The following is a 14,542-nucleotide window of genomic DNA, read 5'->3' as shown; positions in this document are numbered from 1 at the left end:
CACTCCTTCTCGCTATAATGGGAATCCAAAGAATTGCCGTGGTTTTCTCAACCAATGCAAGGTACATTTTGAACTTCTCTCACACAACTTCCCCACAGATCGGTCCAAGGTGGCGTACATTATTTCCTTGCTTGAAGGTTCAACGTTGGATTGGGTGTCTCCGTTATGGGAGCGTTCTGACCCGTTGGTTTCCAGTTACACCAATTTCATCACGTCATTCCGTAGGATCTTTGATGAGCCCGGCAGAACGACCGCTGCTTCTTCGGATTTGCTCCGAGTCCGACAAGGCTCCCGTTCAGTGGGACAGTATGTGATTCATTTCCAAACCATAGCCTCGGAACTGCGCTGGAATAATGATGCTCTCCGGGCCGCTTTCTGGAATGGGCTCTCTGACCGTCTAAAGGACGAACTGATCACTAGGGACTTGCCAGATTCCTTAGAAGAGTTGATCTCACTCTGTGTAAAGGTGGATCTTCGTATGCAGGAACGAGGTGGTGAACGTAGTCGGACAGAACGATCCAGATTACGGTCTCTCCCGACTAAGCAAACGATCACCCCAAGTCCAGACGAACCTATGCAAATTAATCGATCTCGGCTGTCCCAGGAAGAACGACAGCGCCGTCGTGAGGGTAGACTCTGCCTCTACTGTGGAGCTGCGGATCACTTTCTCAAGTTTTGTAAGTCCCGTCCGGGAAACGGGCAGTCCTAGCTTGTTCCGGAGGAGTCGAGTTAGGGGTTACATCTAAACCTTCTCCGACAGTGGACTGTTTACTCTCCGTGTCTCTGTTTTCTGGGTCTATAGCCAAACCTGTTAAGGCCCTGCTGGACTCCGGGGCTGCAGAGAATTTTGTTTCTCTTTCTTGCGTCCAAAAACTGGGTTTACAGTTACAATCCGTCGAACGACCTATTACGCTGACTGCCATCAATGGTACCCAAATTTCTAATGGTCTTATTTCAAGTCGCACAGTGCCAATGAAACTGCAGGTTGGAGCTCTACATCAAGAACATCTGGAGTTCCTAGTGATTCGGGAGATGCCTCACGATCTGGTTCTTGGTCTTCCTTGGCTTAAAGTACACAGCCCTCACGTCGACTGGAAGTCGTCACAAATAGTATCTTGGAGTTCATTCTGTCATTCTAATTGTCTCACTCCTGTCTACCCGCTCAGTGTATCTTCCAAGTCGGATGAGGAGCTCATTCCGGAGGCCTATCGGGAGTTTGCAGACGTGTTTTCGGAACAGGCGGCCGATCAGTTACCACCCCATAGACCCTGGGACTGTCCCATTGAGCTCATCTCAGGGAAGATGCCACCCCGGGGGCGCATTTATCCTTTGTCATTTCCCGAGACCCAAGCCATGTCGGACTATATCAAGTCTAATCTGCAGAAAGGATTCATTCGCCCCTCTTCTTCCCCGGCGGGAGCAGGCTTCTTTTTTGTGAAGAAGAAGGACGGAGGGTTGAGAACATGCATTGACTACCGTGGCTTAAATGAGATCACCATTAAGAACAAATATCCTTTGCCGCTCATCACGGAACTATTTGATAGGGTTCGCGGAGCCCATGTCTTCACGGAGCTCGACTTAAGGGGAGCTTATAATTTGATTCGTATTCGACAGGGGGACGAATGGAAGACGGCCTTCAATACCAGGGACGGGCATTACGAATATCTGGTAATGCCGTTTGGGCTCAGTAATGTCCCTGCCGTCTTCCAAGGTTTTGTGAATGAAATCTTCCGAGATATGTTATACCTAAGTGTAGTGGTATACTTGGATGACATCCTGATATTTTCTAAAGATCTCACGGAGCATAGAATTCAGGTACTTCTTCATCTACGAAGGAATCATCTCTACGGTAAGATCTCCAAATGTACCTTTGAGGTTCCTTCAATTCCATTTCTTGGTTACGTCATCTCAGGTACGGAGCTTCGCATGGATCCGGAAAAACTCACTGCTGGACTCAGCCTCTTTCTTTGAAAGCGTTACAAAGATTTCTGGGTTTTGCGAATTACTACCGGAAATTCATAAAGGGATTTTCTACCATTGTGGCACCTATTACTGCTCTAACCAAAAAGGGGTCTGACCCAAGTCACTGGTCTTCTGAAGCTGTAGCAGCGTTCGCCCAGTTGAAAGCAGCCTTTATGTCCGCTCCGGTACTCCAGCAACCAAATTTTTCAAAACCATTCTTCTTGGAGATCGATGCTTCCTCGGTCGGCATCGGTGCCGTGCTTTCACAGTATTCCTCTAACGGGAAGTTACATCCATGTGGTTTCCATTCTCGCAAGTTCTCTCCTGCTGAACGAAACTACACCATTGGAGACCAGGAACTCTTGGCAATAAAATCTGCCCTGGAAGAATGGAGATATCTATTGGAAGGTGCTAAACACCTAATTACGATTTATACCGATCACAAGAACTTGCTGTATCTCAAGACAGCCCAGTGCTTGAATCCCCGTCAAGCTAGATGGGCGCTCTTCTTCACTCGATTCTCGTTTGTCATTAAGTACCGGTCTGGGACGCTTAACACCAAAGCTGATGCTTTATCTCGTTCCTTGACGGCTTCAGATGAGGAGAACTGCATTGGAAAGGCTTTGATTCTCAGTCCAGTTTCTATTTTGGCAGCTCCCACTGCTTTGGGTCCTCCTCCTGGGAGAATGTCTGTACCAGCTGAATTTCGACCGAAGTTGTTGCAGTGGGCTCATACCTCCAAGTTTTCCGGTCATCCTGGAGTTCAAAAAATGTGGGAGTTTCTACGAAGGTCATACTGGTGGGACACTATGAAGAAGGACATACAAGATTATGTCAACTCATGTCCTCAATGTGCTCAGCACAAAACTCTTCGTCTGCCTCCTGCAGGGTTGCTTCATCCACTGTCCATTCCTAAGAGGCCTTGGACCCATATCTCTATGGACTTTGTCACCGAACTGCCCCTCTCCAAGGGTCACAATACCGTGTGGGTGATTATTGACCGCTTTTCTAAAATGGCACATTTTGTTCCTTTGACCGGGTTACCGTCAGCTCCCAAATTGGCTTTATTATTTATCCGTGAACACTTCCGCCTGCATGGGTTACCTCAGGAAATAGTCTCTGATCGGGGGGTGCAGTTCACTGCAAGATTCTGGAGGGCTCTCTGTTCAGCCTTACAAATAAAACTTAAGTTTTCATCTGCCTACCATCCTCAGACCAATGGGCAAACTGAACGCGTTAATCAAGATTTAGAGACTTTTCTCCACGTTTATCTCTCTCCTTCGCAAGATGATTGGGTGGAACTGTTGCCCTGGGCCGAGTTTGCCCATAATCATTTGTACCACTCTTCCACTGGTGAGTCCCCATTCTTCATTAATTATGGATTCCATCCTCAAGTTCCAAAATTACCCGTCTGTCCTCCAGAAGATGTTCCTGCTGCAGCTTCTACTCTTGGCACTTCAGTCAAATCTGGAGTAGGGTTCACGTTAACCTCAAGAAAATCTCCAGCCGCTACAAATTCTTTGCGGATAGGAAGCGACGGGCAGCTCCCCAATACAAAGTTGGTGATAGAGTATGGCTCTCTACCTGCAATCTCCGTTTAAGAGTGCCCGCTATGAAGTTTGCCCCGAGGTTCATTGGTCCTTATCCCGTGTTGCAAGTTCTGAACCCGGTTGTCTACAAATTGGGTTTGCCTTCCCACTTTCGGGTACCAAATTCCTTCCATGTTTCTCTTCTTCGTCCCCTTATTTTAAATCGGTTCCATTCAGAGTCATCTAGGCCAACTTCTGTAGAGACTGAAGCCGGAACGGAATTTGAAATTAAAGCTATACTTGACTCTCGTTATCTTCACAGGAATCTGCAGTACTTGGTGGAATGGAAGGGTTATGGCCCTGAGGAGAGGAACTGGGTCAAAGCTACTGATGTTTCGGCCCCCCGACTGGTGCGGATCTTCCATTCCAGACATCCAACAAAGCCCGGGAAGTGTCCAGGGGCCACTCCTGGAGGAGGGGGTACTGTTACACGGCAGGGGCAGCGGCCGCCGCGCTTACCCCTGCGTGGCTGCTGGTCCGTTTGGCGGTCCTCGTCTCCGGCGGTCCTCGGGTCCCAGCGTCTGGCTGGCGCGGCTCCCGGCGGTTCCCCGGAGCGTGGGCGCCGCCATGACAGCCGGCGTCACGTGGGCGGGGAGCAGGTGATGTCACGAACTCGCTTCACCAATCCAATAGAGGCGGGAGATTCAAAACCGGACGCCGGGCAGAGCCTTGGCGCCTGAGTATCGTCTCTTTTCTGAAGTGGATGCCAGAGCTCCTGTATGCAGTGTGTTTCCCAGCAGCTATACTCCAGTGCATCTAGCATACAGGGTGCCTTCCTGCAGCACAGTCTCCAGTGATCCGAGCAACTAGTGTGTTCCTCTGCAGTGCAGTTGCCAGCGCTCCCTGGATTCAGCAAGGCCTGCGGGCCGAACCAACTTTAGTGTTTCCAGCGTTCAGTGTCATTCACCATCGCTCACAAGTTCCTCATTCATCAGTGTCCTTATACATCGCTCACCAATTCTTCAGTGTCATTCACCATCGCTCACAAGTTCCTCATTCATCAGTGTCTTTAAACATTGCTCACAAATTCTTCAGTGTCTTTCACCATCGCTCACAAGTTCTTCATTCATCTGTGTCTTTAAAACATCGCTCACAAATTCTTCAGTGTCTTTCATAATCGCTCACAAGTTCTTCATTCATCAGTGTCTTTAAATATCGCTCACAAATTCTTCGGTGTTTTTCACCATCGCTCACAAGTTCTTCATTAATCTGTGTCTTTAAAACATCGCTCACAAATTCTTCAGTGTCTTTCATCATCGCTCACAAGTTCTTCATTCATCAGTGTCTTTAACATCGCTCACAAATTCTTCAGTGTCTTTCATCATCGCTCACAAGTTCTTCATTCATCAGTGTCTTTAAACATCGCTCACAAATTCTTCAGTGTCTTTCACCATCGCTCACAAGTTCTTCATTCATCAGTGTCTTTAAACATCGCTCACAAATTCTTCATTCATCAGTTGAACATTGCTCACGAATTCTCCAGTAACTTTTTGACATTGCCCACAAGTTCACTTTCTTTCATGTGCCGCTGTATTGCTCCCTTCCCTTAATAAAGTTCCTCAGCATTCTTTCACCAAACCTAACTATCAGAGTCTTGTATGAGGAAATCCTATATCCGACCATCCCTGCTCCGACCCACCTGTGGTTCCTTTTCCCGACCATCTGAAGAACCCCCGAGTCCACAACATCCCCAACCCAGGTCAGTGACACAAAGCCTCCTGATACAGCCTTACGCAGACTGCCGACTCTGTTCCCGTGTCGTACCCAGCTACCTGTTCTGGACACCGCAGTAACCAGCCCTTCGGAATTTCGCCTTAAAGTACTGGGTCACGGTTCCGGTATCCTCAGCCACCCGCTAACCTACAGTAGTATCTCTATTCAACTGTCTTTGGCGAACTCTGTTAAACTATTCCAAGTAATAAATGCGCAAGACCTTCATCCGTCCCGCTCGTTTGTTATTCAGAGATCCAAGTGCACCAGAATCATCTTCCCCAAATCCGGATCCACAAGAATCCTCAGACGTGACAGTTTGCACTGGCCGCATGGATCCAGGAACTGGACAGGATTCTGGCTCGGATCTCCTACACAGAATAGCGAGGCGTCTGGAGGGATTGGAAAATTCACAGCGACATTTGGCGCAGTGCCTCCAAGAGTTATTAACTCAGCAGGATTCCATCCAAGCCTGTCTAGCGAATACTACTCCTGCCCGTCGACCGGAGTCACAAGTTTCTCAGCCCGTCCTGGCGTCATTGGGGTCATCACCGTCCTCTCTCTCCATTTGCCAACCCCCAACAAGTTCGACGGGAACTCTAAACTCTGTTGTGGATTCCTTAATCAGTGCGATGTGCACTTTACGTTACAGTCAGCCAATTTCCCAACGCAAAAGGCGAAGGTGGCGTACATAGTCTCCTTACTCTCAGGGGCAGCCCTGGAATGGGTCTCACCGCTCTGGGAAAGAGACGATGCTCTGCTGAGTGACTATCCAAAATTCCTAGCCACTTTTAGGAAGATCTTTGATGAACCGGGACGCTCGACATCAGCATCCATTGAGATTATGCGTCTACGCCAAGGGAATAGGCCAGTCGGCCAGTATATCATTCAGTTTCAAACCTACGCGTCTGAACTACAATGGAATGAGTAAGCTTTGGTTGCAGCGTTTTGGAGTGGCCTTTATGACCGTTTGAAGGATGATCTAGCGACTCGAGACTTACCACCAAAACTGGATGACCTCATTTCATTATGTAACAAAGTCGATCTACGATTCCGGGAGAGGCAGGCCGAAAAAAGCAAGGGCGATCGCTATCGTTTCCACCCTGTACCCCTGGCACCCCCTCCGCTAGCAGTAGATTCTCCTGACGAACCCATGCAGCTGAACCAGGCCCGACTTACTCCTGAGGAGCGCCAGAAACGGCGGTGAGAAAATTTGTGTCTTTACTGTGGGGCACCGGGACACATGGTGGCATCATGCCCACAGCGTCCGGGAAACTCCCGCTCCTAACTGGACTAGGAGACAGCAGGTTAGGAGTCTTGTCTCGGTCTCCAAAATCCTCTGAACCTACTCTACCAGTCACTATTGAACTCTCGCAAGGTACTAAGTCCATTCTCTCTCTTTTAGATACAGGAGCAGCAGAGAATTTCATCACAGCCCATCTGGTTCAGCAGCTTCAGATCCCTGTGCGAGATTTGTCCCGTTCCATTTCGTTATCTGTGGTTGATGGAAGCCGTATTCCTGGTGGAGTAATTTCTCAAAGGACTCTTCCTATTTCAGTTGGTATCGGTGCTCTTCATAAAGAGCAATTGGAACTTTTAGTTATACCCAAGGCATCACATGAAATTGTGCTGGTTTAGTAGGCATAACCCGCATATCGATTGGCACTCCATGCAAATCTTATCCCGGGGGAAGACTTGCTTGACCTCTTGTTTGCCATGTATCAAACCACTCAACAAAACCCTTGTCACATCACCCCCGCAGATTCCGTCTCAGTACGCTTCCTTCTCCGACGTCTTCAGTAAACAGGGAGCAGATATCTTGCCACTCCATAGGAAATGGGACTGTCCTATAGACCTCGAACCAGGGAAAGATCCACCCAGAGGTCGGACCTACCCTTTATCAATTCCAGAAACTAAGGCTATGTCCGAGTATATCCGAGAAAACTTTGCCAAGGGGTTCATTCGGTCATCTACCTCACCAGCCGGAGCTGGGTTCTTCTTTGTCCAGAAAAAAAGATGGGGGGTTAGACCTTGTATAGATTACCGGGGCCTGAATAACATCACAGTAAAAAATCGTTACCCTCTACTCCTCATTTCCGAATTATTTGATCGAGTCAAGGGAGCGACCATCTTCTCCAAACTAGACCTAAGAGGAGCCTACAATCTGATCAGGATACGAGCAGGTGACGAATGGAAAACCGCGTTCAATACCATGGATGGTCATTTTGAATATCTCGTCATGCCATTTGGTCTGAGTAACGCCCCTGCCGTATTCCAAAATGTTGTCAATGAAATTTTCCGAGACCTTCTATATCAATCTGTCGTGATCTATCTGGACGACATCTTAATCTTTTCCCCATACCTTGGCACACATCGACGACACGTCCTAGAGGTTCTACGTAGACTACGGGAGAATCATCTGTATTGCAAGCTAGAGAAATGCATCTTCGAGCAGGTTTCAGTTCCCTTTCTAGGGTATATAATTTCATGCTCCGGATTACAGATAGATCGGAGAAAGTACAAGCCATATTGAATTGGTCAAGACCTTCCTCTCTTAAAACAGTGCAGCGTTTTCTAGGGTTCTCTAACTACTATCAGAAATTTATTAGAGGATTCTCCGCCTTGGTAGCCCCCATCACCGCTCTTACTCGAAAAGGAGCAGACCAATCTCATTGGTCCCCAGAAGCAGGGTCCGCTTTCCATCTGCTTAAACAAGCATTCATATCAGCACCAGTATTAAGGCAATTAGATATAAATATACCCTTTTTCCTAGAAGTGGATGCCTCCTCGGAAGCGGTAGGAGCGGTACTCTCTCAAAGGTACGAAGCTCATAAGTTCCATCCTTGTGGTTACTTCTCGAAGAAGTTTCTCCCCGCCGAGAAGAACTACACTATCAGGGAGCAGGAGTTGTTGGCAGTCAAACTAGCCCTAGAGGAATGGCGATACCTCCTGGAAGGAGCTAACTTCCCTATTACCATTTATACAGATCATTGGAACTTAACCTTCCTGAAAGATCTACAATGTCTGAGTCCGCGTCTTGCTCGTTGGACCATGTTCTTCTCCCGCTTTTTGTTCATCCTGACTTATCGGCCCGGTTCACAGAATCTAAAAGCAGATGCTCTGTCACGGTCCACTACCTCCATTGAATCTAAAGAACCTCCTCAAACACACCTCGTCCTAGATGCAAAAGTTTTTGCCTCCACTCGTCTACAATCTCCTGCAGGGAAAACTTTTGTCACTCCCCAACTACGGAAGAAACTCATATCTTGGGTTCACACTTCCCGATTTTCAGGTCATCCAGGTGTTCACAAGACAATGGAATTTCTGCAAAGATCTTATTGGTGGCCCACGCTGAAAGCAGATGTGACAGCCTTCATTTCCTCCTGCGTTAAGTGCGCCCAACACAAAGTCTCTCGGCAACCTTCAGCTGGGAAGTTACTGCCTCTTTCTGTACCCTTTCAACCGTGGTCCCATTTATCAATGGACTTCATAACAGATTTACCATCTTCTAGAGGCTACACTACAATCTGGGTGGTGATAGACCGATTCTCCAAAATGGCCCACTTTGTACCATTGAAGAAATTACCAACAGCGTCTGAATTGGCCCATTATTTCATTTCTGAGATTTTCAGGCTTCACGGTCTTCCCACCGAAATAGTGTCTGATCGAGGGGTACAATTTGTAGCAAAGGTCTGGAAATCCCTTTGCACAGCCTTACAAATCAAATTGCAGTATTCCACAGCCTATCATCCACAGTCCAACGTTTCCACGGTACGAGTTAATCAAGATTTGGAGACCTTTCTACGCATTCACCTTTCCTCTTCTCAAGGTGATTGGGTAGAACATTTACCTTGGGCTGAGTTCGCCCAAGGTAACAATACTTACCATTCTTCTACTGGGCTTACGCCCTTCCTCATTGTTTACGGAGCCCATCCTAAAGTTTCAGCATTTCAAAGTCTACCGACACTCGACTTACCAGCAGTGGAAACTTCCCTTAAGCGTTTTTTGAACATTTGGAATCAGGTTCATACCAATCTTCAAAAGGCTTCTCTTCGTTACAAGAAATAGGCTGATAGAAAACGAAGAACAATTCCTAGTCTCAAGGTAGGAGACCAAGTTTGGCTTTCTACAAGGAACTTACGCTTACGAGTACCTTCAATGAAGTTTGCCCCCTGCTTTATAGGTCCTTATCCAATTGTGGGAATAATTAATCCAGTGATTTATAAACTCAAACTACCCCCTTACCTCAAAATTCCTTCTTCTTTCCATGTTTCCTTGCTAAAACCTTTAGTTTTGAACCGATTTCGGAGACTGTTACCACGACCACCCAAAGTACTCACCCAGAGTGGAATAGAGTTTGAGGTTAAAAAGGTACTTGACTCCCGAATTCGTTATGGTCGGTTACAGTACCTATTGGACTGGAAAGGATATGGTCCGGAGGAACGGTCTTGGAAGTACGCAACAGATGTTCATGCCCCAGCATTAGTTCGCAAATTTCATTCTGAACATCCAGAGAAGCCTAAATTGTGTCCAGGGGCCACTCTAAAGAGGGGGGGGGGGGGGTAATGTCACGGTCTGGTGGGAGACTGTGCAGAGGAGCCGGCTCTTACCTGTCCGGTCCCTTTGAAGAGGTCCAGCTGGCGGAGGTGTGGGCTGTTGGCGTCGGGCAGGGTGTGCTGGGAGGACAGGCAGGGGCACTGGTTGGCAGATCAGCAGACTGGCAGCATGTTCCTCCGGCAGGGGTTAGCAGTGCTACTGTGGAGCCAGGGCTTCTGTGAACAGGCTGGGCTGTGTTCCCGGTGGCCATCTTGGATGTGGGCAAAAAGCCTGTCTTGCTCACACTTCACCAATTTATCACTTCCCTGTGGACAATTAGCTCTGAGCAGCTGCTATAAGACAGGAAGGCCTGGAGGAGGGAATTTGCCAGTGCAACGTCTTTCACAGTATCTGTGAAGCTAGTTCTCTGTGCTCCCGCAGCATCTCCAGTGTCAGGTTCTTGTTACAGCAAATTACCCAAGCCTCCTGATACAGCCTTACGCAGACTGCCGACTCTGTTCCCGTGTCCTACCCAGCTACCTGTTCTGGACGCCGCAGTAACCAGCCCTTCGGAATTTCTCCTTAAAGTACTGGGTCACGGTTACGGTATCCTCAGCCACCCGCTTACCTACAGTAGTATCTCTATTCAACTGCCTTTGGCGAACTCTGTTAAACTATTCCAAGTAATAAATGCGCAAGACCTTCATCCGTCCCGCTCGTTTGCTATTCAGAGATCCAAGTCCACCAGAATCATCTTCCCCAAATCCGGATCCACAAGAATCCTCAGACGTGACACGCGCATCGCTATCGCTGCCTGTGTACACACGGAGCGATATGAACTAACTTTCTGAGCGATTTTGACTATATAGTTAAAATCGCTCAGATATATTGCTCCGTGTGTATGGACCTTTAGATTTGGGTGGGTTATATTGTTTCTGTGCAGGGTAAATACTGGCTGCTTTATTTTTACACTGCAATTTAGATTTCAGTTTGAATACACCCCATCCAAATCTAACTCTCTCTGCACATGTTATATCTGCCCCCCTGCAGTGCACATGGTTTTTCCCAACTGCTAACAAATTTGCTGCTGCGATCAGGTCTGAATTAGGCCCCGTGTCCATATTATTATAATGACTCTCAGTGTATAGCATAGAAGACAAAAAAAGTTCATGGTTTGTGTCCTCCTCAGATCACAAACAAGTCTTTCCCTTGCCTTCTGGTAAACACTAGGTGATAAATTGTGATTTATAAACATGAATTGTCACAAATCGCCATTCTGATATTTTTTTTAATTCTGAAGACACATTTAATTAATTGGCATGGCACCAAACCCTCAGAAATAATTGCCTGGGTAAAGGAGGTGTCTCTGGCTGTCGAGACTGCTTATTATGCATGCACGTGCAGTGTCACAAGTATGCTATATTATTGGTGCATCCATCACTAATTAGCTATTACATAGTTACCGACTCCCTGATAATTTGTCAGACTCCATAATTTTTGGGGAGTCCCTTCCCCCATGCCCCTGAATGAGTGGGTGGCCCTTCCACATCCCACTCACTTTCTAGTGATGTAGGCAGGATGGGGAGAATAATGGCAGGTATTATGGGGAGGGGGCGCTGCCTAATGACATTAATCGTCAGCATTTCCCTTTGGGCAATCACCTGGGGTGGAGGATACACAAGTCGGTAATGTTCAGTTATGGGCCCTCATTCCGAGTTGTTCGCTCGTTATTTTCCTTCGCATCGGTGCGATTTTCCGCTAACTGCGCATGCGCAATGACAGCATTACGAGGATTTTTCTCTGACGTCCTAGTGGATGCTGGGAACTCCGTAAGGACCATGGGGAATAGACGGGCTCCGCAGGAGACTGGGCACTCTAAAAGAAAGATTAGGTACTATCTGGTGTGCACTGGCTCCTCCCTCTATGCCCCTCCTCCAGACCCCAGTTAGAATCTGTGCCCGGCCAAAGCTGGATGCACCTAGTGGGCTCTCCTGAGCTTGCTAGAAAGAAAGTATTTATTAGGTTTTTTATTTTCAGTGAGATCTGCTGGCAACAGACTCACTGCTACGTGGGACTGAGGGGAGAGAAGCGAACCTACCTGCGTGCAGCTAGCTTGTGCTTCTTAGGCTACTGGACACCATTAGCTCCAGAGGGTTCGAACACAGGGCCTGACCTCGATCGTCCGTTCCAGGAGCCGCGCCGCCGTCCCCCTTGCAGAGCCAGAAGACAGAAGAAGGAGATAAAATCGTCGGCAGAAAACTCCGGTCTTCATTAAGGTAGCACACAGCACTGCAGCTGTGCGCCATTGCTCCCACTGCACACCACACACTCCGGTCACTGTAGGGTGCAGGGCGCTGGGGGGGGGGGCGCCCTGGGCAGCAATAAGTATACCTTTTGGCAATATATACACATAATACAGTCTGGAAAACTGTATATGTGTAAAACCCCCGCCATTTTTAGTCAGAAACAGGACAAAAGCCCGCCGCTGAGGGGGCCGGGCCTTCTTCCTCAGCACACCAGCGCCATTTTCTCTTCACAGCTCCGCTGGAAGGAAGCTCCCCAGGCTCTCCCCGGCAGTATCCTGGTACACAAAGGGTGAAAAGAGAGGGGGGGGGGCACATAAATTTAGGCGCAAAATTTGTATATACAGCAGCTACTGGGTAAACACTGAGTTGTAGTGTAATCCCTGGGTTATATAGCCCTGGGGTGTGTGCTGGCATACTCTCTCTCTGTCTCTCCAAAGGGCCTTGTGGGGGAACTGTCCTCAAATAGAGCATCCCCTGTGTGTGTGGTGTGTCGGTACGCGTGTGTCGACATGTCTGAGGTAAAAGGCTCCTCTAAGGAGGTGATAGAACGGATATGTGTGTGAGAGGGTGTCTCCGTCGACAACGCCGACACCTGTTTGGATATGTGTCAGTGCTAAGATGAATTTATTGCACAAAAGATTAGGGAACAGACAGGAAATCTACCCATGTCTGTCCCTATGTCACAGAGACCTTCAGAGTCTCTCAATGCTCACTATCCATAATAACAAACACTGGTATAGACATGGGGGTATATTTACTAACATTCGTAATTCTCCCGATTTGGTGGGAGAATAATCACGAATGACATCGAAAGTGTAAAACTGCAACTTTTTGAATTTGTTACGACGGATTTACTAAGCTGTCGTATTCGGGTTTTTCTTTTGTTCCGATGTCGATGTCATTCGTGTTTTTTTTTTTAACGGCAGTGATTAGCAAAACACTGCCGACTTTTTAAAAATGAATCTCGGCCGGATCTGTGTGATCCGTGCTGGGTTTTTTTTTTTTTAAATTAAACAGTGTAAAATAAAAATAAAAATTGCGTGGGGTCCCCCCTCCTAAGCATAACCAGCCTCGGGCTCTTTGAGCCGATCCTGGTTGCAGAAATATGGGGGGAAAAATGACAGGGGTTCCCCCATATTTAAGCAACCAGCATCGGGCTCTGCGCCTGGTCCTGGTTCCAAAAATACGGGGGACAAAAAGAGTAGGGGTCCCCCGTATTTTTAAAACCAGCACCGGGCTCCACTAGCTGGACAGATAATGCCACAGCCGGGGGTCACTTTTATATAGTGCCCTGCGGCCGTGGCATCAAAAATCCAACTAGTCACCCCTGGCCGGGGTACCCTGGGGGAGTGGGGACCCCTTCAATCAAGGGGTCCCCCCCCCCAGCCACCCAAGGGCCAGGGGTGAAGCCCGAGGCTGTCCCCCCCCCATCCAATGGGCTGCGGATGGGGAGGCTGATAGCCTTTTGTGATAATGAAAAGATATTGTTTTTAGTAGCAGTACTACAAGGCCCAGCAAGCCTCCCCCGCATGCTGGTACTTGGAGAACCACAAGTACCAGCATGCGACGGAAAAACGGGCCCGCTGGTACCTGTAGTACTACCACTAAAAAAATACCCAAAAAAAGACAAGACACACACACCGTGAAAGTAAAGATTTATTACATACATGCACACAAACATACATACATACTTACCTTATGTTCACACGAGGGTCTGTCCTCTTCTCCAGTAGAATCCAAGGGGTACCTGTTGAATAAATTCTACTCACCAGATCCCGGGTCCCAGGGTCCTCGGGGCAACCATTTGTAATCCAGGTACTTGAATAAAATAACAAAACGGATACCCGAGCCACGAACTGAAAGGGGCCCCATGTTTTCACATGGGACTCCTTTCCCCGAATGCCAGAAACCCACTCTGACTTCTGTCTAAGTGGGTTTCTTCAGCCAATCAGGGAGCGCCACGTTGTAGCACTCTCCCGATCGGCTGTGTGCTCCTGTACTGAGTGACAGGCGGCACACGGCAGTGTTACAATGTAGCGCCTATGCGCTCCATTGTAACCAATGGTGGGAACTTTCTGCTCAGCGGTGACGTCACTTTAGGTCAACCGCAGGGCAGAAAGTTCCCACCATTGGTTACAATGGAGCGCATAGGCGCTACATTGTAACACTGCCGTGTGCCGCCTGTCATACAGTACAGGAGCACACAGCCGATCAGGAGGGTGCCACAACGTGGCGCTCCCTGATTGGCTGAAGAAACCCACTTAGACAGAAGTCAGAGTGGGTTTCTGGCATTCGGGGAAAGGAGTCCCATGTGAAAACATGGGGCCCCTTTCAGTGCGTGGCTCAGCTCTCCGTTTTGTTATTTTATTCAAGTACCTGGATTACAAATGGTTGCCCCGCGGACCCTGGGACCCTGGATCTGGTGAGTAGAATTTATTC

This window comes from Pseudophryne corroboree, chromosome 4, assembly GCF_028390025.1.
Source record: "Pseudophryne corroboree isolate aPseCor3 chromosome 4, aPseCor3.hap2, whole genome shotgun sequence".
NCBI classification, from domain to species: Eukaryota; Metazoa; Chordata; class Amphibia; order Anura; family Myobatrachidae; genus Pseudophryne; species Pseudophryne corroboree.
This window is presented reverse-complemented; position numbering follows the sequence as displayed.